The sequence below is a fragment of the Bos taurus genome, chromosome 7 (assembly GCF_002263795.3).
Source record: "Bos taurus isolate L1 Dominette 01449 registration number 42190680 breed Hereford chromosome 7, ARS-UCD2.0, whole genome shotgun sequence".
Lineage (NCBI taxonomy): Eukaryota > Metazoa > Chordata > Mammalia > Artiodactyla > Bovidae > Bos > Bos taurus.
Window position 1 is genome coordinate 61814729 of NC_037334.1, and position 26131 is coordinate 61840859.

The 26131-nt window shown below is 54.9% G+C and overlaps 1 protein-coding gene across 3 annotated transcripts in view; it reads left to right on the forward strand.

Annotated features, from left to right (window-relative positions):
* The first annotated feature begins 288 nt into the window (after positions 1–288).
* Positions 289–26131, forward strand: part of NDST1 (N-deacetylase and N-sulfotransferase 1) — an 87918-nt gene continuing 62075 nt past the window's right edge. The window contains exons 1-2 of one of the 3 annotated variants that reach the window (NM_001192361.3): positions 289–381; positions 1261–1319. The gene's annotated coding sequence lies outside the window, so the exon portion shown is untranslated. Of the gene's footprint in view, positions 382–704; positions 827–1260; positions 1320–12894; positions 23356–26131 lie in introns of those variants that run through there. The other 2 variants (XM_024994189.2, XM_059888134.1) reach the window with 2 other exon arrangements.

The following is a 26131-nucleotide window of genomic DNA, read 5'->3' on the forward strand; positions in this document are numbered from 1 at the left end:
AACTTGTTGGCTTCACTCAGGCTTTGTTTCCTCGAGGTCACCGCCTCCGGGACTCCCGGCAGCCGCCTCGGGCCCTCGTGGGTCCCGCATCTGACACCCCCTCCCGCCCCCGCCCCCTACCCGCTCCGAGACTGGGGTCAAAGGCAGCCCGCGTCACGTGGTCGCCGAGCAGCACCGAATCGGCCGGGAGAGCCGAGGGAGAATCCGGGTGGAAGCCGAGAAATCCAGCCCCGATAGCAGCGCCCAGTCCCGCCCCGGCCCCCGCCCCGGGGTGCTCGCCGCACGCCCGCCGGCCGCTCGGGCCTCCGGCGCCGATCTCCGGCCGGCACCCACGCTCCACCAGGGGATCGAAACCCGCCTCCACCGCCGAGATTCGGGGAGGTAGGCGCTGGGGCCGGAGGGTGTAAGGGGAGGCAGGTGGGGGGGTCCCTTGGCGCGCGGGTTCACCCCTCTGTGCTCCGCGGGCCCGCGCGGGGGCGAGGTGGCGCGCCCCAACTTCCAGTCTCCTGGGAGACCCCCCCACCTCCCACCGCGGGATGAGGGGGGAGGCTGAGCGGTGCCCCAGCGCACTGCCGGGGGCCGGGACTGGGGGCTGGGCACCGGGAGGGAGGGCCTGGGGGTGGAGAGCCTGCGGAAGGCGGGGCGGCGGCGGCGGCGGCGGCGGCGGCGGCGTGGAGCGGGGGTGGGAGCGGCGGGAGGCGGCCGCGAAGGGGTTAACCCCGGCCCGGGCCAGAGCCCCGCGGCGCGCGCTCGGCCCGGGGGACCCAGGCGTCCGGCGGCTCGCCGGGAGCGCCCCCTCCCCCGGGTGGCGCCCTAGCCGAGGCAGGTAAGAGGCTGGAAGAGCCGGGGCCGGCCAGTCCCCTGTCGCCGAGCCGGCGGGGCCCGAGTCGAGCCGGGCGTGCAGGCCGCGCGGGGCCCGAGTGACTGCCGGCTCAAGTTTGGTGCGGGCGGGCGCCGGCCGGGCTCGCAGCGTCCGCGGGGCCCCGCGCGCGGGGGTGGGAGGACAAAGGGGTGGGGGACCGCGCGGGGGCCCGGGGCAGGCCGGGGTGCGGGCGAGGGCAGCGCGGCAGCTGTAGGTCACGGATAATGTCACTCACGAGGAATGCCCCCTCCCCCTCCCCACTCCCGAACAGGGGAAACTTTTGTCTGGCGAGGGAGGGGGTTAGAGGCCGGGTCCCCGTTTCGGGAAGGGTAAGGCAGCCGGACCGGTTTTCCCTGGGTAGTGATCCGTCTGGTCTCTTAACTCCCCTCCTCCCTCAGGTTCTCGGGAGCAAGGACACCCCCGCTTTGAACGCTGCCCTTTAACAACCTGGGACGAGGTAAGAAGGGGGCGTATGTGGACGCGAGGGCTCGGGGACAAACTGGGAAATTGGGGACTGGCCTCCTGGCTCTTTCCCAGACTCAGGCTCCCGTGGGTCAGCGAGGAGCCATGCCAAGCCCAGGGGATACAGAGCCCCACCATCACACCCCGGTGCTGTACCCACCCGCCCAGAGCATTTGGAATGGCCTGGGCATTATTTTCCCTGGTTTGAGGTTCAGATTGACCCGAGAGCCTGTCATACAGCCCAGCTGTGTAAGCTTGGGCCGATTCCTTACCTTCCCCTAGCCTCAATTTTCTCACCTGTAGAATGGGCAAAGTGTAAGAACGGGCCAGGATAAGAACGAAATGAGGTACCTTAGTAAACAGGAGCATGCTTATATTCAACAAGTATGTGTCCTATGTGTACTATACGCCGGGCCCTGGGCTAATTGCCTTATATACTTCATCGCGTTTAATTCTACCACGTGACTATCAGCAACATTTTACAGAGGGGCAAACTGAGGCACAGAAATTGGGAAGGTTACACAGGTGAGAAGCAGTGGAGCTTGGATTTGACTCCCCTCCCCCAGCCTGAGTCTCAACTACAGGGCTCTATAAGATCTGCTGTGACTGATCTCATTTTCCTTTGAAATTATCAGGACACCCTCGGCCTTTCCCTTACCCCCAGGTGTTGCTCCTGCCTTGGTTCTTATTATTGTGGGGGGCTGGAGCCTGGGCCTGGCGCTGGATAATGGTCCAAGTTCTGTTGCTGGCTGGGACCATGGCAGCAAGTCGCTTGTGCGGGTGGTGCAGGGAGGTGCTCTGCCCGGCTCTGGCTGGGGAGAGCTGGCGGCTGTCTCTTCCCAGCACCCAGGGGACCGAAGAGCTTTCCAACTCCATTCGGACCAGGTCACTTTCAGATCAGCAAGGGGCAGAGGTAGGGCCAGGAGCGGAGCCCTTGGGGTGATGAGAAACCTATGGCCAAGGGACTTACGTTCAAGGTGTCCTCTGGTGTGACTCATTGGCAGGGTCCTCATTGCAAAGGTGGTGGGCTGCTTTGGAGCCCCAACCCCAAGCATCCTTGAGGATAGTCATGAAGGGTGGAGTTTGAGCCCATGTCTCGATTGCAGAATCCTCATGGAAACTGCATGGGTTTCTGAGCCTAGAGGACACTGTAGGCCCTCAGTAAATAGCCCAGGAATGAATGTGGGGTGGCCTAGACTTTGACTTGCATAAGTGCTCTGTGCTAGCCCAGTCTTCTAGTGGTGGTACCATTCCATGACTATGGATCAGGCTCTGAGCAGGGACCTTGAGAAATTTATTTAAAAATGGAAAACAAATTGCTGGTTAGTAAATGACATATTAAAACAATAGAGTGGGAGTAGATAATGAATAAAGTTTTGGGGAGAGGAAAGTTTGTGCATTACTGTTCTAACTGCTCCAAGGGCTGTTCCAGCACTGAGTCTGGGATTTGCAGTGTCAATAGGCTTTTCCTGGACCCTGAGAGTAGGGGGTCGTCTGACTGACAGTTCATTGCCAGTTTGTAGGAACAAGACTACTTAGCTAGACTTTAAGGGCACTCAGAAATGTGGGGGATTGAAAAGAGTCCTGAGGGATGGGAATGACCCTTGGTGTGTGGTCAGATTCTCCTTGTCATGATCAGAACAAGAGAATCAACAGGTGAAAGGAGAAGAAGCCAGCAAGAATGAAAAGATGGATGGCGAATCTCCAGCCACAGGGGTATGCAAAGACAGTTTTACAATCACAAGTTGAGGATGTGGTTAAAGGTATGAAATCATAGGCTGGGGGTTGACCTAGGGGCAACTGAGAAACCCTGCATGTGAGACACTTAGGAATGGACTCTGGTTTTTGCAGCTTAGAGCTTTCTCTGCCCTGGGCTGTGGACCTGCGTGACCCGTCTTGCAAACTTTGAGGTCAAAAACAGGCCTGTAAGTCCCTGGAGTCTGGGCAGACTTCTGCTGGCTTGGGATTTGGTTTAGGATATGGCTTGAAATATCTGGACTGTTTGGAGAACTTGGACATTCTTTACTTGAAATGGAACGTTCGGGTAATTTGTTAAATATGTATGGAAAATGTGGATGGGGGTGACTGGGAAATGAAATGGGGTGAGGTGCTGCTGCTTTCTGACTGGAGAATCTGCTAATCTGATGGGGGAGGGAAGGCAAGGATCAAGTGATGGCGAAGAGGCAGGATGTGATCAGTGATAGATGGGCTTTGGAAGGTCAGTGGAGGGGAAAAGCTCTTTTGGTTATTAATGTCGACAGGGCTTCCTGGGGGAGGAAGTGCTTGTGAGGGTGCAGGCAGCGAGAAGGGGGGCAGTGGGAGGCAAGATCAGGTCATGGGGAGCTTGCAGTATCTTGCTCAGGAGTTTGGATCTTATTCTGTGGCTGGTGGAGAGGACAGAGGGTTGTAAGCAGCTCATTGAGTTGGTGCCTGTTACTGTGTCTTGTGCCAGGCTCCTTACAGACGCTTCATTGAAATCTCACAATACCCCTGCAAAGTAGCTGCTTGCTGCTCACCCCCAACCCCACCCCATCTTCAGATGAGGAAATGGAGGCTCAGAGGGGTTGAGTCACTTGCAGACCTGTGATTGAGCCCAGGTTTGAACTGTTTCTGCCCTCTTGTGCTGCTTCTCTTGGGGGTCATTTGGCTGGAGATGGTGGCAAGACTGGCAGGGTTGAGACCAGCTCAGAGATGATGCTAATTGTGGTCCAACAGAAAGTTGACCGGAGTCTGACTCAGGCCACAGGATGGACTGAGAGGGAAGGAGGGGGAGGCTACAGGACTTTGTAGGTGCCTTGGGGATGGCGTCATCACAGGTGGCCTAAGGTTTGGGGAAGGACCCATAAGTGGCCGTGTCACTGCTTTCAATTCCCTACAGGGCTGTCTCTGGGCAGAGGGCATAATCTTGTCCTGTGTGGCTCTCAAAGGCAGAGACAGCACCGAGGGTGACAGTGACACTAACGGGCATAAACTGCCTGGGAAGACAGCAAGGTCCCGTTGCTGACAGCACGCAGAGAATCTGGAGAGGGTGCAGAAAGCATGTGCCAGGCCAGTCAGGCCTGGGTGACTTCTCTCAGTTCCCTTTTCACCCGAGAATCTCAGCGTTTAGGGTGTGCTTGACCCACTTCCACTTCATTTTTCTCATTGCTTTTCAGAACTGCCCCTTCTGTGCGTTTCTAGAAGTTCCTCTGCGGCGCTCTGCCTGGGAGAGCCTTTGCCCCATGGAAACCCTCAGCCCAGCTGCCCTTTCGGAGGCCCCTCAGGATTTCTATCTAGATCAGCCACCAAAGCCTGAATTGCCAGGGCCTGTGGTTTCACATAGACCTGGAACCTTCTGCCTTCCTTTCTCAGTCTGTGAAATGGGTTCAGTCTGTCTTTCCTCAAATATGAGGAAATAAGGCTGAATCATGAATCAGGCTGACTCAGTTAGGGGTTGGTTTGAAAGTGAGGAATGGATGGGGTGGGATGTGTGTTGAGGGGGCCAGGGGTATCTGCCTCCTTCCCCTCATTAGAGGTTAAAGTAGAGTCTCCCAGTCTCAGGGCTCACCAGCCAAGGTACTTTCTTCTGCCTGTGGGGCTGTCACAAAGCTCTGTCAGCTTCAGCTTGGAGGTTGGGAGCTTGGAAGAAGGGGTGGATGGGGGTGTTTGGACTGTGTGGTGTTGGGGGTAGAGTCAGTCTGTTACCAAAGGGATTATAGAGGTCCCCAATGGCTCAGTGAGCGGTAAAGAATCTGCTTGCAATGCAGGAGATGCAGAGCTTTGGGTTCGGTCCCTGGATTGGGAAGATCCCCTGGAGGAAGGCGTGGCAACTCACTCCAGTATTCTTGCCTGGAGAATCCCATGGACAGAGGAGCCTGGCAGGCTACAGTCCATGGGGTCACAAAAGAGTCAGACATGACTGAGCGTACACACACACACAGTCTAATGCTCTTATCTCAATGAAGAAAAGTTTGTGTCCAGTTGCCTCCTGCACCTTTTTATTCCTGCTTGTTTTATTTGTTGATACAGATTTGATTAGTCTAATTTTAAATGTGCACTGCAAATGAACACTTATTTGAGGGCCAGGTATGGGAGGTGGGTGGCTTGCTATGTGACCACAGTGCCCTATCTCCCAATCCCCCTTGACCCTCACAAAGAAACTGTCCCCTTTCCCTCCCTGTGTGCCCAGTCCCTTCCTGTCTCCACATCTCTGCTCACAGAGAGGACGCTGCTCCCCAGTCACTTCCGCTCACCCACCCCAGAGTCCCTCCCCAGCCAGTACCCAGCTCCAGCAGAACCTCTTTCTAAATCCACAGAGCTGGCACTGCCTGCTGCCTGCTTTCCATGCACAGTCTGTTATCTGGGCCTCTACAGGGACCTTCATACACCTGGTTTTGAATTCTGGCTCCTTAAGGACATGTCTCCTCTCCTCCAGGCTCCATGCTCTGGAGGCAGTAGCTGCAGGCAGCCCCTTTCTGCCCCAGTGGATTTGGACAGCTTTGCACAGTGGAGTCAGAAGTCCCAGGTTCACGTCCCAACTCTGTCATTGTTAGCTGTGGAATATAGATCACATTATCTAAATCTCTCTGGGCATGGTTTTCCTCAACTGCAGAATGAGGATAGCAATAGTCCTGTTTTGCGGGGAGATGGTGTAAATCTGTGCCTGACCCAGTGTCAGAGCCCAGTAAGTGGGAGCTGTTCGGAGATAACAATGGTTGTCATAATTATTGTGAGGTGATCTCTCTTTCCAGAGATGAAGGGCAGAATCTCTGGGGTTTCTAAGCTTTCTGTCTAATGACTTGAGGCTTGTATGGATGAGGAAACTGAGACTGGAGAGAGAGGGCAATTTGCATGGGGTATGGCAGCTGCCCGTCTCATTCTGGAAGCCTCGCAGGATCTCACTCTCTTGGTTACATCTGATTTTCCTTTTTTTTTAAACTAACTTTATTTTTTACTGTCCTGGGTCTTCATTGCTGCACAGGCTTTTCTGTAGTTATGGAGAGGGGGGGCTCCTCTCTGGTTGTGGTGTGTGGGTTTCTCATTGTGATGGCTTCTCTTGTTGTGGAGCACAGGCACGAGGGCCTCAGTGCTTGCATCTAGGGGACTCAGTCATTGCAGTTCCTGGGCTCTAGAACACAGGCTCAGTAGTTGTGGTGCATGGGCTTTAGTTGCTCAGTGACATATAGGATCTTCTCAGGGGATCGAACCTGTGTCTCCTGCATTGGCAGGTGGATTCCTTATCGCTGAGCCACCAGGGAAACGCGTTCTTCTCTTCTTTCATCATTGAGATGCTCAAGTTCTATAGTCCCAGCCTCCTCCTTGGTGGCCCTGTTGAGTGGTACCTGAAACTTGTGCCAGATGGATTGGCCCAGCTGGCAGGCCTCCTGACCGCCTTCAAGACCAGGGGCCCATACCCTAGACTGCGGGCCGCTGTGGAGGCTGCAACCTCTGTAGGCCTTCTGCCCAGCCTCCCTGTGCCCCAGGAAGGGGGAGAGGATGGTGGCAGGGAGAGGTGACCTGGGCTGGATCTCAGGGTGGGCTGACGGGGACACGCATTGAGAAGAGGCTGGAAACCAGGCTCTGGAGCAGGATAAGCTGGGTTCACATCTCTGCGGGGCCACTTCCTACTTGGTGGGACCCTGGGCGAGCTGTTGTAGGTTCTCATCTGTACAAAGGGGATAACTGTCCTCATCTCATGGCATTTAGAAAGAAAACACAAGGAGGATGCTTAGCTGCAAGCCCAGGCCAGAATAGATATGGTTATTGTAGCTGATGATGTAGCTAATGACCAAGGACCCCATTTTCATTCTCGCAACAACAGAAGGAGGTGGGCACTGTTATCACCCCCTTTAGCAGATGCGGCGACTGAGGCCCAGCGAGGTGGGTGACGTGGCCTGGAGAGGTTCAGACTTGGCAGGTCTGTCCTTGCTGTCTGGTGGTTTCTGAGGGACTGCTCCGGTCAGATGAAGCTGACTTGCAGAGGCACTGGAGATGCGGAAGCAGTCTGAGCTGGCCAAGATGGAAAGGGATGTGTCTGGAGGTGTGGAGCAGAATCCTGCTGCTCCTCGCTGAGAAGTAGTGGAGACCTGAGAGGTCTGGCTCCATGAGGCGTAGCATGGATTCTCTTCACTTGTGGGCCGGCCAAGGATGGGCCTGTCAGGGCAGGTCTGGGGTGGCGGTCGGTAGAGGTTTGCTGTGGTTATTACGCAGCCACCTCTGGTTTATGCTGCCTGCCCAGGCAGAGGCCAGGTGAGGCGAAATGAAAGTCGTCCTCGCAGGGCCTTCTCTCTGGCTGCACCGTCTGCCCAGGTCCCCTTTCTCCTGCCCTTACCCTGGGCAGCTCCTGCTAGTGTGTTTACAGGACTGTTAGCATCACCTGTTCACAGACGCTTTCCCTTATTCACCTGCATGTTAAGTCAGTGGTTCTCAAAGTTGGTTTCTGGACCATTGGCATCAGCATTACCTGGGAACTTATTAGAAATGCAAATTATCCAGCCCCACCCCAGACTTACTGAATCTGAAACTGATGAGTTAGGGAGGGGGGAATCCAACAATGTAAGTTTCTCAGGTGATTCCGATGCATGCTCACCTTCCAAAAGTACTTGGTTGGGTAATTAAAAAAAAAAAAAATTGATGCTTCTCTGGGCTCTGAACATATACAGACACCAGCAAATGCAGGGGACCCAAAGGAAAGCCCAGTTTCTCTCTAGCCTGACTTCAGAGAGTCTCCATCTTGTAACAGCTTCCTCTGACTGGGAAACAGTCTTGTGCCACAGTGATAGGGTTCAAGAGAACCCCAACATGCTTACAGGAGACAGTGCCAGGGCCACTTGGGAGGTTGGGGGACTTGCAGGTGGCAGACTCTGTGGGTGGCAAGGATGGGTGCCAGGGATAGGCTGGCTGACTGTGTTCTAGCACTGGGGGCAGAGAGTGGTTCCTGCTGCAGAGAAGGGTGTGTGCTGGGGTCGGGGGCACATGCATGCATGTGTGGTCACAGTGACCAGATGTGGTCCAAGAGGGCCACGGGGCCTTAGCTGTTACCAGTCCAATGGTTTTAAAGTGTCTCAGTCATTTTAATGATGGTGATCGTATAATTGCCACTCACATTTGTGGAGAGCTTGTCAATGCTTGCTAGGCACATCCATGTAATCTCTGGAGTAATCCCCAGAGTAATCTTATAAGGTTGGCATCATTATTGGCCCCATTTTACAGATGAAAATACTGAGGGCACATAGTCATAGGTGGTAGAAATCTAGGAATTTTATTGTGGGGGCCTTAGAAGCATGATCTCCTTGGAAGAGAGGCTATGGAGGATTGTTTTGGTGTGTTTGTGTAGCAGGCTTTATAGAGCTGCATTCTATCATAGGAGTAAGTCAGGCTTTACTGAGGAGGGGTAATGGGATTGTGTGGGGGTGGTTAGGGCTCAAGCCTCCAAATCATGGCCTCCACTACAGACACTATCATTCTCCCTGTCTCATGGATGGGCCATTTGAGGCTCAAAGAGACGCTGACCTGAGTTCCAGGCCCCACAGCTAGAGCAGGAAATAAAATCAGAGAGAAAAAACCCGGGTCTCCTCTGGTTTTAGCAGGAGGGTTTGGGGAGTTGTGATCAGAGAGCCCAGTGTGCACCCTGCTGTTCTCATCTGCCTCCATGTCTTTGGGTGCAGTGCAGGAGCATCCCTGACACAGTATAGGAAACCCTTCATCTCTCAGTGGGGAGCAGGGACCCACACAGGGCCACCCACCGTGTCACGATTGGGACCAGACCTGCAGCGCTCTCTGTTCTGACCAGGGGAGGCTTTGTTTCCTGAAAACTGTCCCTGCCCCCCACCCCTCCTTTGGCAGGCTGGGTAGCCATAGCCCTCAGGCTGGCCCAGACCAGTGCTGGGCTGGGGGTAGAAAAGGGTGTGTCCGGAGGAGAAAGCTGCCAAGGAGGGTGGGGCGGCATCCAAGGGGAAGAACACCAAGAAGCCCAGACCCCAGACGGAAACCAAATGTATTTTCTAGGTCCTGAGAGGATATTTGAAACAATGGAAGTAGATTGGGGGAAGTCAGACTATAAAAAGGGCTTCTTGATATCCTTACAGGAAAAAAAAAAAAGTCTTTAGGTTTGACTTTTGTTTCTCCGAAGGATGTTTATGTAACTTCCTGAAAGCAGGATCCCAAGGCTCTGTGAAATTTGTCCAGTGCTGCTGTTTATAGACTCGGGGCTGTGGCGCTGGGTAGGACTTGATACGTTCGTCTTCCCACTTTATAGTTGGTGAAACTGAGGCTCTGACAGGTGGGGGTGCTGCCTGAGGTTGCACAGTGAGGCAGCGGGAGACTTGGGACGGGAGCCCGGGTCTTGCAGTACCTTGTAAGGGGCAGTTGTCGTCACCTCTTGCTCCCATGGCACCAGCTGGCCTGGAGCCCAGTGGAGACTGTGGAGGGTCCCCTCTTGGAAACAGAGCCGCTAGATCCTGGGCAAGGCCAGGTCTAACCTATAGACAGGTGACCCATTGAATGGTGACTCGCAGGGTGGGGAAGCATGGTGGTAAGCTTGGCGATGCCACCCCCCGTCCAGATGCTGGGGCCCAGCTGTGCACTGTCTGCCTAGCAGCTGGGAGCTGTGAGTCACTCCCAGTGGGTGCAGAGGCGGGGGCTATTGTATATCGTGATTCATTCTCTTCTCCCAGCCCTGAAGAAATGACTAGGCCCTGGGCCCTAATGCATGCCCACGCCTGTGGACTAACGTGGCTGTCCATCTGGGCTCCAAGTTTAGAGATGAGGGGCTCAGAGAGCCTCGGGGAGTCCCCTTCCTCCTCTTCCCCCCAACTTTGGAGTATTCCATGCTTTGGATCCGCTTTGCTCCCCAGCTCAGGGCTGTGTGAGCCCCTCAAATCTCCTGCAATGTTTTGTAGGCATTTCTGTGGATTATTTTTCTGCAGAGAGAATCTGTAGGTTTCATCAGGTTGTCAGAGGATTCGGTGGCCCCCAAAGTGCTGACAGGAGGGCAGGGGGCTGCATGCATGCCCTGAGGGCTTGAGAGAAGGAAGCTGAAAGCCAGTATGGTTCTCGCAGAAAGTAGCCTGATGGCAGTGTAGTTTCATGGTTCGTTGTGTGGTCTTGGAGGCCACTGTTGGGTTCTGAAAACTGGCTCCTCCTCTGAGCCAGCTCTGGCATCACCTTGGGTAAGTTAGTATGCCTGTGCTTCAATTCCCCATCTGTAAAGTGGGAAAAATGAGAGTAGTTATCTACAGGTGTTGTGGACTTTTTATATAAGATAAAGATAATATGTGTAAAGGATTTGTGCTCTGCCTGGCACAAAGTAACCACTTGGTTAAAGTTTGCTGTTATTATCAGTTTCAGCTTTGCTGCTAATTTGCTGTGTGATCCTGTTAAGTGCCTTATCTTGGGGTCTTAGTCTCCACCCACAGCTCTGTTGAGCTTTTCAGGAGCTGCGGGGCAGGGTTGAAAAGCAGCAGTGGGCAGGGGGAGGCGGGGGAACCTTCTGCATCCTGGGTCTCCCCAGCCCAGGCCCTCACAGGTGCCTTGAGGCAGGATTATGTAACAGGTGGGGCCTGGCCAGGCAGGACGGGATTCTCAGCCTCATTTTGTCCTCCATTGTCTCTTCCTCTCCCTTCCCCCCCGTGGGGCTGTTACATTAGCTGACCTGTTCCTCAAGCTCCAGGGATGAAATCAAACCCGTGCTATTCTGCCACCGACTGGTTTAGTTAGGAGGTTTGCCGGGCAAGTGGCCCCTCCTGCGGCCACCTAGGGACAGACAGAGATGATGCCTCTGTGCTTGCTTTGGGGATGGAGACCAGGATTCCTTTTTAGGGGGATGGGCAGGCTATAGGCTGGCGGGTGGTGCCCTTGACCCATGGTCCTTATGGCTTGAATTGGTACGCCGCCTGCCCCCCACCCCGCTATGACTCCCTCCCCAGGAGTGACCTACCCGTTCCTGCAGCCCAGCGCCAGGCCTCCTCTCCCAGGAAGCCTTCCCTAGTATCTCGGCTACAGGAAGCCGCCTCTTCTGAGCTTTGCATTCTGTTCTCTTTAAGAAAACAGAGGCCGCAGACTGGCAGGCCACATCCACCCCAGGGGCAGATTTTACTTGGCCCACACCAAATATTGGGCTAGTTGCCAACAGGAGATTTTACGTAAGATCTCAACTTCTGGCTTTACTTCAAAAATGAGAAGATTGTAAAACTTTGAGCCTAGTTCTCCAATGGCCACTACTGGAGATGCAGCACGTAAGCTCCACTTTGCCCCATCCCTCCCAAGCCACTTGGCACACTTGCACAGTCTTTCTAGCCTCCTAGGCATCTGAGTTTTCGACCCTGTCCTGTAGGCACGGCTGGCTCGCTCTCCTGTGCTGTGGTATGGTGCCCTGTCTGTCAGCTTTGTGGGCTCTTTGAGGGTGGTGGGGGGTAGCTGACACCTCTCTCTGTCCCTTCAAGCACTGTGCTCAAGCTCAGGACTGCATACACAGCAGGAGCATAATAAATGTTTCCCTTATGAACGAAGGCGGGGCATTGCTGAGCCTCACCAGCTGTGAAGATTCCATTTAATGGAAGCCTCTGGATCAGCCTGCCCCGTGGCCTGAGAATCCTCCTCCCAGATAAGCTGTGACTGCTTAGCCACTGACCCCGGCAGCTTCTTAAGCTGGGGATAAACAGTCACTCAGAGAGTCATCCCCATGCTGCAGTATATGCAAGGAGAGGGACATTTCCCCTGCAGCTGTCTCCACCTTCCACTCTCCCCCGGGGCTTGGAGGAGCTTCGGGGCAGAGGGAGGCTGGGATCAGCAGCCTTTGGATGGCATCAAGTGCAAACCTCTGCATCCTGGGGAGATGGGAGATGGTGGGGGAGAGTCAGTTCAAGTGTTTACTGGACTGGGTTTTCCCTCCTTCAGGCCTTTCTCTGCTTTATTCTTCTCCTAGAGAATGTGCTTTAACCCCCAGCTTCTTTGTTCAGCTATCTATCTGTGTAAGGCTTATTTTACTCTCTTAATGGAAATCCTAACCTTCCCTGGAGACCAGCTAAGATGTCCCCTTTTGGAAGAGGTCTTAGCTGAGAGGTCACAATTGTTCTGGGTACAAGAAAAATCTGGGAAGCTTTTTTTTTTTTTTTAAAGAAAAAAAGCATGCAGGTTTCTGACCCTCATCTTTGAGTCCTTCAGTACAGAGTATAGTATCCCCCTCCTAGAGGATTTAGATGCGAGGCTCTATAGACATGCCTTGAAGACCCTATCTTGGCTTAGGGAGCCCAGGGCTGGAAGGGTGGACCTCTGGGTATGTTTGTGCTATATGACATCTCGTGCCCCTTTCCCTCTCTGGGCTGCTTGTTCACCTTTTGTGCACTGACACGCTGGGCTCCTCTGGTGGTTGTGACTGAAAGTGTCTGGAACACCATCCTGGGAGAGGTTCACGGGGGGATCTGGGCAGGTGTCAGAGTCTGGGCCAGGCCCAGAGGGATTCAACACTGCTCAGGTGACAGACAGCTCAGGAGAGGAGGGCCCTGATGGCAGGGGAGGAGGCAGGCTGGAAGCCCGGGTCCCAGTGGGCAGGGCCTGTGCCCAAGAAGGTTGGAGGACTGTCCTGGGCTGCCAGTGACCTGGCCACAGGCTCAGAGGTACCTCACTGGGTGGTCTGGTGGCAGACAGGCTGAGGCTTCAAGCACAGGCCGGCAGAAGTCATTTACAGGTGGGTACATCAAGATACGCAGAGGGAGGGACGTCCCCTCCCTCCCACGCGTCTCATGTGGTTATGTGGAAAGCCAGGCTTGGACCCAGGTCTTCTGACTCTCAGGCGAGGATCCACTCCTCCGTCCTCACCTCCCTCCTCAGGGTCAGTGCCAGCACCCCCCACCCCCCCACCCCCCCCACCCCCCGAGCTGGGACAATCATCTGGTTGTCTGTGACAACCTCGAGGCTTGGCCTGGAAAAGCGAAGCCACCATCGTCATAGCCACCCTGGAGGCATGAAACCTGTTGGGTGTGCAGATTACCCCTCAGACATCCTCCATCCCATTTTTTTTTCATTTTTCCTTAAACTGTCTCCAATGGGCCAGCTGCCTCTGTGCCCGTTTCCGCCTGGCACTGGGATTCTTGCTCTTTATTCTGAGAACAAAGCTTCCTTCTGAAGGTCCTCCTGCTGACAACAGGAGAAGGGCAGGCGTGGCACTGGGCCTCCCTCCTCCACCTCCCCTGGCTGGGGGCCTGGGGCAGCCTTTGTCAGATGCCAGACCCCGGCAGCACTGGCAGGCTGGCGGGGGGGAGCCCAGCTGCAGCCCAGTCCGTGTTCCCGCTGGGATGGGAGCTGCCCCATGGGCCCAGCTGTCAGACCCAGAAGTAGCCAGAAGAGTGGGCACAGGCATCGATAGGGACCAGTGTAAGTCCTGTTCAGGTTCAAGGAGTTACTTGTTCCAGGACTGCCCATGTGACAACTGTCAAGATTCCAGCTGGTACAGGCAGAGTCTCACTTCACCTCCAGGCTCTCCTGGTCTCCTCGGGGCTGAAGAAACCAACAGATGCTCAGATGAGGGCAGTCATAGTCCTTCCGCCAACACATTTTTATTGAGCATCTACTTTGTCCCGGGCACTTTTCTGGGCACAGCAGTGAACAAACAGACCGGTCCCTATTTTGGACTTGGGGGTGACATTCTAGTGGTGAGAGTGAGTCAACAAACTGATGAATAGTGGCTATTAGTCAGGTGGCCAGAGTGCCTGCCACAAAAACAAAGCTGTGTTGAGTGAGTGGCTCTGCTGTGTTAGGGGTGGGGGTCATGGAAAATCTCTGGTGAGGGGACGGGAAACTCCAGGAGGGAGCTAGGGAGCCACAGGGTGTGTGGGGAAGAGCATTCCAGGCAGAGGGCGCAGCTGCACAAGGCTTCGCGGCAAGAGGGTTTGGGATGTGCTTGAGGAGCAGAAGACTGGCGTGGGGAGGGGCAGAATGAGAGCGGCCCTAGGAGGAGAGGCGGCCAGCGCGGGCCGGGGAGGACCGCCTAGGACCTCTTGGGCCTTCCAGAGGACTTTGCTGTTGAGTCTGAGTTAAGGGGAAGCTGCTGAGGGGCCAGGGCCGGGGCCGAGGGCTGACTCACGTTTGCGGGCGGGGAGAAGTCAGGAGGGTGGAAGCAGGACATGGCCAGGCCGGGAGGGAGCGAGGTGTGACGGTGGCAGTACAGCTCAGCGTGGCAAGGGGTCGGACTCCTAATGGGTGTCTCAGGATGGTGTGCTGATGGATCAGATGGGGGGTGTGGGAGGAAGAAAGTGTCAGCGGCAAGGTTTCTGGTCTGAGGGACTGGAAGGACATTTATGGAGATAGGGAACGCTGCAGGATGGCAGGTTTAGGGAGAGAAATGGAGATTTCAGATCAGATATGCTAGTTAGGGGCACGCCTGGGGGAAGGGAGACGCACGGGTAGAGGTTTGTCCTGGGCATTCCTATTGTTGGAGGGGTGTGGGGGTGCCCTGGAGGACCTTCCAGACTCTTGAGAACCTGTCTGTAAAAGCAGCATTTCCTGGGCCTTTCATGTGCTTTTTCTTTCTTTGTAAACCTGCTCCTTTCTCCCCCTTCCTTCTGGACAGAGGAAGAAGGCAGATTCTGAGGGCTCATTGTCTTGGCGGTGGTCCTGGCCTTTCTGCCTGGTGTGTTTCCTTGGGTGGGGGTTCCTCCTAGGGTGGGTGGCGTGGGGGGAGTCCTCGAAGAGGAGGCCAGAGGCCTCAGGCCTTTCCCTGTCTTGGTTACCAACAGAGAGGCTTTTCTCTGTGCTTTGGTTTCCCCTCAGGCATATAGAAGTGTTAAGCTGGCCCCAGGGTTCTGAGGGTGGCAGGGAGCACTTGAGTAGGCTGAACTCAGAGGTTAAGAACCTGGCTTAAAGTCCAGTGTGGATCAAGTCCTTGTTCTGCCACCTGGCTGTGAGACTCTGGGCCACTGGCATAACCTCTCTGAGCCTCAGTTTTCTCATCTGTGGAAACAGGCCAACCATGGTACCTGCATCCTGCATCAGAGTTTCTGTGAGGGTTAAACGAGAAAACGCACACAGCCACGGCCTCGGCGGACACCACCCGCAGTGAACAGAGGCTATTAGTAACAGTGGCTGTGCAGTGGGTCAGGTTAAGGGGCTTTAGGTGGTGGGAGCCATGGCAGGCTGTAGAGCAGGAGACGTTCACACGTGCTCTGAGGAGGCAGCTGTGAGTTTGGCTGAACCCCGTCCACCTGCAGGAGTGACAACTGAGGGCCACCCCAATGGACTCTCCGCCCTTCCTTTAACTGGTGGTCTTCACTGACGTGGCGTGGGCAGCTTCTGCCTTGCACACGTCCCGTGGGAATGGAGGTGGTCATTTTCCCTAAGATCTCCTACAGAACCCCTTGTCTCTGCATCCCAGTGGCTGACCTTGGGGAATGTGAGTGTGGGGCTTTGAGAGGTGGGTGACGTTGAGTGTCCTCAGGTTGTCTGGACAGGATCAGGGCAGGGCAGGCCTGGAGTGACATTCCACTGGGCACTTGGATGTGACCTCGGTTCCTGGTCTGGGTCCAGCCCGGCTGCTTACTCCACTGGAGCCATGGAGGGGTTGACAATGGGTGGAATGTGGCCCCCTTAGGACCCACACTTCAGTGGTGCCCAGGCATGCTGACCGAGCCCTGTGCTTTTGCAAGCCTGTTACCCAGCAGTTGAATCGTGCCAGGACAGCCAAGGACATTTCAGATTCCCCCGTGGCTGGCAGCCAGGCTGTCACCAGGCATTGCTTGTTTTCCCAGGGTCCAAGAGTTTTTCGAGGTGGAGAGGGCTCTGGAGATATTCCAGGGACTTTTCTTAACAGCTGGGTAAATTGAGATCCAGAGAAAGCAAGGCACTTGACCAAGGTCTCACAAGGCCGCCCCCCTCCCATCTGTCACCTCCCTCTGTTCCCATGTCCCCTGCTCAGACTCCTGGCCTCCTGCCTGGACGTTTGTAACAGCCTGCATCTTCTGGGCTCTCCAAGAGCTTTGTTTGTCTTCCTGTTATCCTAATCTCGCCATAACCTGCAGGCACACGTGTTGTTTGAGTGTGTCTGCTCTCCTTTCCCCTCTGGTCCCAGAGCGAGCACAGAGATTCCAAGGGCAGGCCTCAGAGCCAGACTGACTTCCGGTTGAATCTCCTCTCTGCCCCATTCTAAAATGGTGAACCGGGGAAGATACGCCATGTTTCTGAACTGCAGTGTCTGAAATGAGAACAGTGGTAGTAGTTTGTGAAGCTGTGTTGATGGTTAAATGAGATAATAACGTGAAGTGTGGGTGTAACACCGACTCAATGGACACGAGTTTGAGTAAGTTCCGGGAATTGGAGATGGACAGGGAGGCCTGGCGTACTGCAGTCCATGGGGTTGCAAAGAGTCGGACACGACTGAGTGACTGAACTGAACTGAATACCTGCACAGAATGAGCTCTCAGAAACGTTCGTTAGTGGGAGCTCCTTGGTGGTCTAGTGGTTAGGAGTTAGTGGTTTCAGTGCCATGGCCCAAATTCAGTCCCTCATCAGGAAACTGAGATCTCACAAGCCATGCAGCATGGTTAAAAAAAAAAAAAAAAAAAAAAGCCTTTGTTACATAGGCCCATCAGTGCTGGTTGAACTGAAAAGGGCATGGAGGAGTAGACAGAGCTCCAGACCTGAGGCAGAGGGTGTGGGCTTCAAGTTCACTGCCAAACATTGCCTCACTGTGTACTTCTTGGGAAGTCACTCTTCCTCCAGGAACCCCACTTTCCTCATAGCAGAAAGAGGGAAGAAATCCCTGCCATGATCTTAGAAGCTTGTCATGTGATGCCAAAGCAGCATCTGTGAAAAAGCTTTGCATTTGTGTGATGATTTAAAAATGGCACAGTGGTGGCGGTGGTGTGCTGGTGGTGACGAGGACTTTATGGTCACAGTAGTGGACAGCTGGCCAGGCTGGAGGCTGGTCAGTCTGCAGATGCTCAGCACCCACACAGGCTTCCCGTGCCTGCCTCTGCTCCCGCCACCTCCGGCAGCCCGCCTTTTGCATTAGCCTCAGCATTGCACCCTCAAAGACGTGGGAGGTGCAAAGACCCAGTAGCATCTTCTGAGCCGTAGTGAGTTCTGGGTCATCTGGCGGATCCCGTGGAATGCAGGATTACAGCCAGGCCCTGGTTCGAATCTCAGCTTAGCACTTCCCGACTGGAAGCTTGAGCCAGTTGCTTTACTCCCGTGAGCCTCATTTTCCACATTTGTGAAACGAGGGCTTGACGAAGCAGAGGCCAAGCATATAGGAGAGGACAGAGCACACGGTTACATAGAGGTGTTATACCATGCTTTCTGCCTGGAGCATGGTGCCTGATGGGCTTCTGGATGGCGGGAGTGGCCGCCACTGTGCCCGTTTCTGGGGCTGAGAGGGGAGGTCGGTTATGCTCCCTGCAGAATTGCCCAGCTTGGGGTTAGGTTGGCCCATGGAGTCATCTGGCACCATTCCATTTTACTGGTGAACACAGCAAGGAGAGAGTGCTTGGCTGGGCTCACTGGCAGGTTAGTGGGAGGCTGGGCCTAGGGTGAGGTGAGGGAGGCACTTAGAGGCAGACTGAGAGGAGCACTCAGGTGCCGCAGTGAGACTCCTGGTGCCGGGCAGGTGCCCGCCAGCACCAGAGAGCGGGCGCCTGCTGCCTGGATGCCTCGTCCTGGCTCAGCAGAGGACTAGAACACCAGTCTCCCGACCCCAGGAATCAGCCCCCAAGCCTTGCGGGTGTGCAGACACCTGCAGGGTACTTTGTAGAGCCTCACCCAGGCCCCTTGGCCTCTTTAAAAGGGGCCTTGGATAAGTAGTCACCTGCCCGGTGCTGTTTACTCTGTCTCTGCTCTCTAGCTGTCTGTGATCTAGAGAGAGCAAGGCCCTCCCCCTCCCCCACCTGCTGCCCCTTCCCCTGCCAGCTGCGCCTCGTGTGAGCATCGAGCCCTCACCCGGGAGGGGAGGCATGTTGGCAGCAGACTCCTGTCGCGGTGACAAGCCCCAGCGAGTCTGGAGGGATGAGGGTGCTTTCATGTGGGCCCTGATGAAGCCTCCTTGGTATCAGCAGGCCTGGCTGGTACCCACCAGACCTCCAGGAGATTAGGGGGCTTCTGGGTCTCCAAGTGCCTCAGGCTTTCCTTTCCTCTTTGTTGACCCCAGAGCTCCTGGCTTCCCTCCACTCTGGCCACGGGGCCCGGAGGCTTCTCAGCATCCCCCAGGCTTTTGTGCCTCTAGGCCAGTCTCCCCATCACTACCGCTGAGCCACAGGTGACTTGTTATGAGGTGGCCAAGGCTGCTTATCCCTGCAGGAGTTCCTGGGATCACTGCGGGCTGGCAGGAGCTTGGGCCACCCTTGTGGTGTGATGTGAGTAGCCTTGGACAGTCAGCAGTGTCAATCCCCGGACCCTATACGTTCAAACATGTCATTAACGCCCCCCCACCCAACTGCTACTCTTGGAGCCCGAAATTCTATCCTCTCGTGCTCTCCTTGGCATCCTCTAAAAAGGCAGATATGTTCGCAGGTGGATGCTCTTACATGTTTGCAGCTGAAGAGCAAACCCAGGCTAGCCTGGCCCTTGTCCAGCTGCTTATGTGACCATGGCCCAATTGCCTCTCCTCTCTGGGCTTTGTTAAGGCCCTTTTCTGCTCTAGAGCCTCCACGCTCTGGCAGTTATCCTTCTTTCTCCTCTGTTGGGGTTGGTGGGGGCAGTGACAAGGGCCTGGCAGCTGGGGTGGGGGCCAAAATGAGGCACTTTGACCACCTGCTGGCCCTGTAGGGGCTATCAGTCCTGCTTCCTCTTCATCTCAGGACAGGTGGGGAAACTGAGATTTGGATTGGGGGACGGGCCCTGCTTTGATCACATAGGAAGTCAGGCAGAGCTGCAGTCAGAGCCCAGTTACCCTTGCTGACGGCAAGGGCTCATCCACTCCGGGCTGCCACCCTTGAAAGGAACGTGAGGGCCATCGGCATAGGGTCAGGGACATACTTTCTCCTCTTCTGTGGAAGCCACCTCTCTCAGGGCGGGGGTGAGGGTGCGGGGTCCCTGCCTGCTGTAGGGTCCCCTGGCGTGGGATGGAGTCAGACGAGGCATCCTCTTCCTGAGGTTCAGGATGGTAGGGATTGGTGGCCTCTGGCAAGGGATGCAGTATGGGGGAGGCCTGGAGGCTTCCGGGAATATGGTTGGTGGCGCGGGGTGCCCTCGGGCCACCCCCTCCCAGGGAGGGGACTGGGCTGACAGTAATGCCATTTGTCCTGGCTCTGGGATTAGGCGCGGCTGTGTTAAGTGAGGAGCAGGGAGCCATTACAAGGACACGGCGACATAAAGCGGAGCGGAGCTGAGTGGCTGCCTGGAGCTCTGGTGGGTGCTGTCATTTTCTCCCGGCCTTCCTGCCCCATCTGACCACAGCCTCGTGTGTCCGCCCTCCTGTGCAGTCCTCCCCGGTCTTTCTGATGTGTGCGTGCCCACAGTGTGTTCATGCTCATACCACGCAGGACGGGGCCTGGGGTGCAGCAGTGGCCCCCACGCCTGGCCCTGGGGGTCCTGTCTGCATACAGGACCAGAAGCGGGTACCTCAAGGATCTCCACTACCAGGACTGCCCCAGGGAGACAGCCCAGGGCCAACCTGGCAGACTCCTGACTGAGGAGAAGGAGAGTGTGGCTGAGGGGTGGAAAGGACGGGCTCAGCTTCTCTCTGAGCTTCTCCTGACAGCTCAGCAAGTCCACAAATCCACCTGAGGCCAGCAGGTCTGGGAGTTAAAGATTTACCACAGGCCCTGCGGGCGCTGGGGTGGTGAGGTCCCCGGGTGCTCTGACGATACCTTCGTGGCTTCAGTCCTGTCTAGATGGTGAGGATATGGCTTGTCAGAGTCAAAAGGCTGCTGCAGACTTTCTGTGTTCGTTCTTTGTTTTGGCTGTGCCAGGTCTTAATTGGGGCATGTGGGATCTAGTTCCCTGACCAGGGATCGAACCTGGGCCCCCTGCATTGGGAGCACGGAGTCTTAGCCACTGGACCACTAGGGATCCCTCTATGTTCTTAACTTGACTTTTGGGGAGAGGGTCGTTCACAGTCTCTGTGAGTTTGTGTGGAATGTGGCATCTGTCTGCAGAGAGTCTGCTGACAGCCTTCATGAGATTCTCAAAGGGTGCCGTAACCCCCAGAGGTCACAAACTTCTGATCTAATCTGTACCCCTTGCTGTCCAGTTGAGGAACAGGCTCAGAGAAGGAAAGATATTGCCCAGAGGGAGCCGGTGGACACACTGGGATGCTGATGGTACTCCAGGCCCATGTGGAGTTTGCTACTTCCTCCAGGAGTTGGAGGCCCCCATCCCATCCTGAGTACACATGTTTCTCAGGATCTGTCCAGGGGTCATATGGCAACCTGGGATGGGCAAGAGAAGGTGGGCAGGGGCTGGGGTTGGCCAGCGTTTCCCAGCTCCCCTGCAAGGCTGGCAGACGGGGAGGAAGGAATAACGGTAAACTCGTATGTACTTCCTTGAAAGAAAACGACGAATAACTGAGATCATGGTTGGGCGGTGCTTGCCGTAGTATCTGGTGTGTAGCAGACCTGTGAGGCATGCTGGTCCCCATGATCCTTCGAGTTGGCCTTGTTAACTCAGATCTCCTGCTTCTGACCCTCACCACCCAGCTCTCCTCTTCCTCAACACGAGGCCTCTGCCTGGGGCATGGAGGCAGCCTTCCTGTCTCATGTTGTGGGTTCTCTGCCTGTCTGGGATGGGGCAGGGGATGGTCAGGACCCTCAGGCTGAGGTCCTGCCTCTCTGGGGACCTGTGGTGCCTCATCTGTCCATGAAGGAAGGCTTTCCTGTTGCTAGGGATGCCGATCAGCCTGCATTGAGGCAACTGGGGCCGGTCACCTGCAGGGAGCAGGAACCTACCCGTCCCTGGGTAGGTTCTGGGCTGCAGACCTAGTTTAGGAATGGTGTGGAGTGCTGGGCAGCTGCACAGAGGCTGGGGCTCCAAGTGGGCCGGCTTCGGGTAGTCCTAGCTCTGCCCTTGCCCAGCTGTGTGACTTTGAGTCAGTTGCTTCATCCCCTCTCTGAGCATAGATTTCCCCTCTGTGAAGTGCACGTATCAGTGACACCACCTCTCAGGGTGTGAGGATTGGGTGTGATGAATCAGGGGAAGCCAGCGTCTGGCTGGCAGGGTACCAGGAGTTCAGTCAGTGTCGGCTGCCATCAGCGAGGGAGGTTAGGATATTTGCAAAGAAATATCTTACTGTTTTTTTTTTTTTCTTTCCCCCAAGTGCCAGTGATCCAAGCCTAAGAGAAATAGCTGGGAATGAATTTGACTGCATAGGTGGATTTGGGCGTTGGGTGGAGACAGCCCTATTTTGAGGAGCTCTGTGGGCTAATGAAGAGCGTACTCCGTGAGGGTCCTGCCCGCCTTGGTTTGCCTGAGAGCTCCAGTGGGGCCAAAGGGCAGCTGCTCCTGCGCCCTCTCACTCCCCACTTTGCTGCCCTGCTGTCTTGTTTGTTTGCTCAGTAAACCCTATTTTCAGAGCTGGTGCAAAGGTACACTCTCAACTCAGGCCTTGCGGAAGAAAGACAAATTCTCAACAAGTAGGAGGTCTTGGTTCTTGAGATTTTTGTTGGGCATTCCCCTCTGGGGAACCCAGAACAGATCCTAGGTTGGGTGCTGGGGAGTGAACCAGTGCTTTATGGTTTGTTTGCTTGTTGATTGATGCGTGATTTGTGGGTCTGCTTGCAGGCAGGATCGTGAGAGGCTGCTTTTGATGTTAAAAGACACATAAGATGCTTGAAAACAAAAACAGAAAGTGCAGCATTTGAAGGGAACAGAGGACGGGGTGTGCAGGCGCTGGCCTGTGTCAGCTGTCCTCAGTGGACTTGGAGGGCACGTGCTGCTGAAGGATGGATGGGCTGGGGAGATTCCCAGTTGCCACTCGTTAGCAAGCCCCAGACTGCTCTGGGCCTTGGTTTCCTCATCTGTCAAATGAAGGGAATGTTGTTCATAGTGGTGTAGTGAGGGGTAAATAATAGCATGTAGTACAGGCATATCATGTCTAATACATGAGAGTTCATGCTTTAATACGTTTAGCTTGGCAGTTCCTTGTAGCAGATTGAAAAAGGGAAAGGTCATTGGCAGGGGTTCTTCACTCTTATGTACCTACCATGGGTGGGTGATCACTTCTGTCTTGGAAAGCTTTTGGTGAAGTTGGGGCCCAGTGTGCTAGTCTTGATTGCAGCTGACATCTCTGGCACATCAGTCTGGCCCTGCATGCCCTGCCATGGTACAGGGCAGGAGAGCTCATCCAGGACTTCTGAAATTCAGAGCTGGTAGAGTCAACTCTCAGCTGAGGCTGGCCTTGGAGGAGGATGTGTAGGCTTTCTTTGTGGATAAGAAAATGGGCCAAGGCAGGTGGGGGTGGGGCAGGCCTGGCAGGGCAACCCGAGGTGGTCCTTTCATCTCTCTGGGCCTCCGTGTCCCCGTGTGCTCACTGCAGGGTGGGCCATACACTCTGCAATCCTGAGACCCTTCAGCCAGACTGCCGACCGTCCCTTGGTGGCAACCGTGGACTCCAGGGTGACGGATAGGCAGCCCTTTGGCCCCCAGCCAGGCGGCACTGCGGGGCTGTGGGGGGTGGGGCGTGCGGCAGATTCCAGCAGAGGAAGGGATTTGCTTCTGGTCTCGGCCTCCCAAGGGTGTGATTGCGCCAGAGAAACTCCTGCACAGCTGGGAAGCAAATGTGAAGGATTTTCTTTGCTATACATGTGGTGGGTGGGGCAGGCTGGGGCAGGGTAGCTGGTGGAACAGAGTGACTGTGGGGTGTGGCTGGGTAATGGGTGGTGGTGTGACTATGCTGGGGGTGTGACAGGCTGGGAGGGGCCGAGTCAGCTGTGGGGAACGGCCCTGGGATTGCGTGTGGGGCTCCCAGTGGCCAGCCAGCAGCCACTTCTCCTCCCTGAGGCTGAATGCCCATTCACATACTTTTGAGCCTGTTTGCGGGCTCTCCCCGCACTTCTTCTCAACTCCCCACCCCATCCTTGTGCCTGTGGCCCAGAGGCCCGTGTTGACCCATTTGAACATCTCAGCACCATGTAAGTTTGCTTGTCCATTCATGTGCCTGTGAGTGTGGAGGAAGTAGGGGGCATGGTCAGGAGTGACCCAGGCAGGAAATAAAATCTGGGCTGGGTGACCGTGCGGGGCTCTGGGTCCTGGCCTCCATTCAGCCTGCAGCAGCAGCAGCACGCCAGAGACCTAGGACCGTGGAGCCCAAAGGCCTGCACCTTCAGTGCCCAGTGCCCTGCTTGGTACCTGTCGGGGCTCGGTAGGAACCAAATGAGGAAGCAGAGAATGGATCATCTGCTTGTTCCCGACTTCCAGTGTGCGCCCAAACCTGACCTCTCTTCCTGTTTCTGGATCCACTATCAATTTGATATGTGGTCTTTGGCCAGTTCTTTCTTGAGTTTCAGTTTCCAAATCCATTAAGTGAATAATCATCTTGTTAGCCTGTAATCACCATGTGCCAGGCACTGAGCAGTTTTACACAGATCATCTCTCTCAGTCTTGGCAATAGCCCTGCAAGATAGATAAGTAGTATAAACCCCATTTTACGCTGGGGAAACTGAGACTCAGAGAGGTGGAGAGATTTGCACAAAGACCTTTAACAAGGATGCTAGCAGCTACTGCATCACTGCCCCACAGATGTTTGGGATGACACAGCATGATGCATGCAGCTCTTCATGGGAGGCTGCTGCACATGGAGGCAGCAAGTGCACGGGAGCTGGGTTGTTAGGTGCACTTCACCGTCAAAGGCTCAGGGGGCTCTTGGTCTCACTTCAGAGCCCACCTGTCCATCCAGGGCAGAGCTCAACCTCCTCCCCAGTCCTCCTCTCTAGACAACTTGGTTTCTGAGAAGTTCCTTGTAGCTTCTGCCTCTTTTCTCTTTGCGTCCTAGAGAGGATTCTGGGGGCACCTGAGCATTTTGGAGTGGGGGGTGGGGTCATGAGTGACTTTGAACAGAGCAGTGGCCACAGTTACCGTGGTATTTCCCGAAAGTGCAGCGTTGCCATGGCATCTCCATGACAACCAGAGCATCTCATTCATTATCCCCAGCACCTTGGCAGGGAAAGCTGGGCCTAGGGCTGAAAGAGCACAGTTGGAGGCTTGGTTGAGGGCTTGGTAGCTGAGGTCCCCTCATGCTCTCCCCTGTCCCTGCCAAGATTCCCCTATAGGCTCTGGAGCCATCACCATTTCATGGGGTTTGGGTTCAGATTTCATTTCTGCCACTGACTAGCTGTGTGGTTTAAGTGGCTTAACATCTCTGAGCCTTATTTTCTGCAACTGTAAATGTGAATGACAGTATTAGTTGTAAGGATTAATTGAGATAAAGTATGTAAAAGTGCTTAGCACACTGCCGGGCACAGGTCATAAGTTCCGGTCCTGCTGCCATCTGCAGGCTCCAGGGTACAGAGCCATGTGTAGAAACACTCAAGTCTGCTTCTCCTGGACTGCATGCTCGGGTGTGCTCAGGGGTTGGTATGTGTGTGTGAGTGTGTGCACTTAAGTGCTTAATTGCTCAGTTGTGTTCCACTCTTTGCAACCCTTTGTTGCTTTTTACTTTTTATTTATTATTTTATTTTTGGCTGTGCCGGATCTTCGTTGCTGTGTGTGTTTTTCTCTAGTTGTGGTTTTAAGGGGCCACTCTCTAGTTGTGGTATGAGGGCTTCTCATTGTAGTGGCTTATCTTGTTGCGGAGCATGGGCTTTAGGGCTTGCAGGCTTCAGTAATTGAGGCATGTTGGCTCAATTGTTATGGCTCCCTGGCTCTAGAGCACAGGCTCAATAATTGTGGCACACAGGCTTAGTTGCCCTGACTGTGGGATATTCCCAGATCAGGGATTGAACCTGTGTCTCCTCCATTGGCAGGTGGATTCTTTACCACTGAGCCACCAGAGAAGCTCTTTTTGTGACCCAGTGGACTGTAGCCCACCAGGCTTCTCTGTCCATAGAATTTTCAGGCAAGAATACTGAGTGGATTACCATTTGCTTCTCTGGGGATCTTCCTGACCCAGGGATTGAGCTTGCATCTCCTGTGACTCCTGCATTGTAGGTAGATTCTTTACTTGTTGAGCCATCAGGGAGCTAAATGAGGGAGGGAGGTCAGCTATGGGACTGTGTTCACCCACCTGAGGCCGGAGCTTGAAGTATAAGCTACAAAGGTAGCCAGTGGGTGTGCATGCCCCATGCTGAGTTCAGCCATTCAGTCGTGTCCAACTCTTTGCGACTCCATGGACTGTAGCCTGTCAGGCTCCTCTGTCCGTGGGATTTCCCAGGCAAGAGTACTGGGGTGGGCTGCCATTTCCACAGGCGTAGTGTCACTAAAACGTGTTTTGTTTTTTAATGGACTTTTTCTTTTTTATTTTGCCACACCATGCAGCGTGTGGGATCTTAGCGCATCAACCAGGGATTGAAACTGTGCAGAGTCTTAATCACTGAACTGCCAGGGAAGTCCCTCAAATGTGCTGTTTTTCAAGAAGTTGGAAGTTCTTTTTTTTTTTTTGCCAGTAAACAACTTAGTCTTCTATTTGCCTAAGGCCAGCTGTTGCAGGCGCTGAGGCCCCAAGACTTCCAGAAGGGATGAGGGGTGGGGTGGCGAGCCATCCTGCCTCCCAGCTGCTGCCTGCCCCATCCTGCTTCCTGCAGGAGATGGGAGAGTGGATGAAATGTACCCTTTTGCCATCAAGTATCTCCTCAATTTTGTGTGTGTGTCAGTAGCTCAGTCGTGTCCAACTCTGCCACCCCATGGACTGTAGCCCATCAGGCTCCTCTGTCCAAGGGATTCTCCAGGCAAGAGTAGTGGAGTGGGTTGCCA